We start from the raw sequence: 2,983 nt of genomic DNA, 5'->3' as shown, positions 1-2,983 counted from the left end.
AAATCACCGCACCTCAGTGCATGTCCTTTGCCATGTACAATAAATGCTCCTTTTGTCTTGGACTCTGGCAGTGATTGGGGACATCACCCTGATTCTGAGTCCAGCCTCCTATCTTCACCTCTAGGACAGAGTCTGTATTTCCTGTCAAGTCAGCATTGATGTACACGGAGAAATATCTTGGATCCAATTAAAACGTGGACACAGATTTGAACCCTTATATTTCACATCTGTACCTTGGCATTGGATGTCCCAGCACATTCAGCAGCAGGGGAAGTGGAACCAACTAACTTAGCATCAGTGTCCTGGAGCCTGGGGCTTCTGGGAAACATCACTGATGCCCTGGCACAAAGAAACCTGCTTCCTATATGAACCAAAATGTGAGAGGAGAGAGGAATCCATAACACAGATGCCCTTGTTCTCAGAGTCTATATTTTTGCCCTGGTGAGGCGGGGGTTCGGTCAAAAAGTAATTATCTCTAATTAAAGAAGATCTACATAGAGGAAAAGGTGGAAGGCAATTAGATCTGAGCTGTGGTCTAGAGAGATACTTTAAATAGATTTACTTATTCTGATTTCTATTATCTATTGAGTATAAAAGAGCTCTCCAAAATATAATGGTTTGAAACAACAATTTATTACTTCTTGTGAGTCTGTGGTTTGACTGGTGGTTTCTCTGCTAGTTTTCTTGGCTCACTTACGCAGCTGCAGTCAGCTGGGTCAGCTGGGCTGGGCAGGTTATGTTGGCCCCACCCACATGCTTGGCAGATGGTGCTGGTGATGTCTGGGGATCCTTGGTTCTCCTCTTCGTGTCATGACAGTAGAGAGATGGGAGCAGTCCATCTCAGGATCAGATGCTCAAGGGGGAGGTAACTATACAAATTTAAAATTGAAAATAAAACATATTTTTATTGTTACCATGCACTCATAATTCTGAACAATGTCAGATATAAGATAATCCACCACAAATGAGTGACTATTATCCCTTTCCAGCCTCCCCTCAACCCCTTGTCATGGCATTGGACAGTCTGCTCGTGTGTCTGATCAGCTTGATCCCAATCCAGTGGGGGAAGGTGGGAGCTGCAAACCCTTGTGAAGACTGCAACATGAAGTCTGCTTTCATCAAGTTCTGTGGATCAATGCAACATGCATTTAAGACATGGGGAGATAGGCTCCACTTCCTGATGGCAGAAACATATAGCAGTGTTCTTCTAATCTACTGTAATTGCCTTCAGTTACAAACTTAACAACGACACAGATCAAATGGTTGCAACATTTATCAAACATGTTCTATATGTCGGGATTTGAGCTAAGTCTTGATATGAGAAGTATGTTTTATTCTCCTGTTCCTGGTGAAGATGTTGAGGTAGAGAGACATTATGAAAAGTGCCCAAGGTCACCCAGATAGTAAGCCAGGGTTCTAATCACTAAATGTGATCCACAGAAGGCAGTGAGGGGCATGACAACACAGGGATTCCACATAGCCAGCTGGTTGGAACAATCCTGTGATGGACACTGGCGCTGGTCCTCACAACAGCTGGGCTCCACACGCAGTGACCCGAGCACATGGGTTTTGATCTATTAATACTATTTGTAAGTTCATTTATAGTTCTACAGGTAATCAGTGTGAGTAACTGGGATGGCATTTTTAATAGCTAAGTATCACGGGGAAAAAAGTGATATTTTATTTCATTGCTAAGCATAAAAATGAGAAAATAACATAAATGCAGAAGAGAAAACGCTAGACTGCGGCTTTTGGGTAGGATGTCAAGACTCTCCTTAGTGGAGTACATGGGCCATTTCCTTTCAGAAGAGAGGGATAATCAGGAAAAGGGAATGAAAAATAGAAGCAAATACTTGGTTACTCAAAGGAAGCATAGGAGGAAATAGGACATCTCCTTCCTGGGTACCAATGGGCAGAGGGAAAATTCTCAACAGGAACAAAACTGGAAGTACTAATGGGTGCTGCAAACTCAGTACATTGAACCAGGAACCTTGCAACAAACAGAAGTGAACCAAACTATCCCAGACCTCAAGCGTATCCCAAATCTGACACCCCTTCCATCACCACTACCCTCCCTGGCCCAGCCGCCATCAACTTTCACCTGGGCCAGGGCCATAAGCACCTCCAAGACTGATCACCCCGCTCCTTTTCTGTCTCCGTTTTTTAATAATTGCTTCCACTTTTGGGCTCCTAACACTGTGGCCTTGATCTTGAGCTCTAAGTTCTTTCTCCCCACACCTATCCAAGCCTTTCCCAGGACTCACTCTGACTCTATGCCAGGAATCCAGAAGCACCTTCTTGCTGTCTTCCCCTACAAGACAACACTAACTGCCTGGAAGGTATTTTCTGTACTTTGCCAAAATGCCAATTGTCACAGGAAACTGGCTGGATCAGTCAGCCTCTTCTTCCCCATCAGAAATTACTGAGAAGGAAGGAAAACCTGTAAACACAATTTTCATGTTGAGAAAATGCATGTAATTGCCAGGGTTATGTCTGCTCCAACTGTACTTGTCTCATTCTTGAAAGGCGTTCTACTTTCTGATGACCCTCGTACATATCAGGCCTTAGTGCTTGGAGGTATTAAGGAGAGGAAGAGGCTATTAGGTGCTTAGAATATTTTTTTTAAAAAAGAAAAGAAAAATAAAGGGAGGGAGCATAATTCATAATCTTTTCACAGTACTTTGGATTTCTCTAGATGTGGATGTAACATTACTAAAATTCCAGAAATTGCATCACGTATTATAGTTTTCTGCCCTTCATGCTTCAGACTCACCACAAACACAATCATATCTTATGATGCCTGTCCTCTTCTAAAGAGCAAGTCTAAGACCCAGCCAGGATCTTTCTATTAAGTATCTTTTATGGATGAATTAGAATAATTTTACAAGCTAGTGACAGAAACTACAGCAATGGCTTAAGCAATCACAAGAATCTGAAAGTTGAAGCATTTAGGGTAGGTGCAGTAGCTTGGTGGCACCAGACA

The 2,983-nt window shown here is 42.8% G+C and overlaps 1 long non-coding RNA gene across 1 annotated transcript in view; it reads right to left on the bottom strand.

Annotated features, from left to right (window-relative positions):
- Positions 1-611: 611 nt before the first annotated feature.
- LOC103581366 overlaps positions 612-2,983 on the bottom strand; it is a 7,292-nt gene continuing 4,920 nt past the window's right edge. Inside the window, exon 2 of the long non-coding RNA XR_549657.1 lies at positions 612-869. This is a non-coding gene — a long non-coding RNA (uncharacterized LOC103581366). The remainder of the gene's footprint in view (positions 870-2,983) is intronic.

The sequence above is a fragment of the Galeopterus variegatus genome, unplaced genomic scaffold (assembly GCF_000696425.1).
Source record: "Galeopterus variegatus unplaced genomic scaffold, G_variegatus-3.0.2 Scaffold12899, whole genome shotgun sequence".
Taxonomy (NCBI): Eukaryota; Metazoa; Chordata; class Mammalia; order Dermoptera; family Cynocephalidae; genus Galeopterus; species Galeopterus variegatus.
This window is presented reverse-complemented; position numbering and strand designations above follow the sequence as displayed.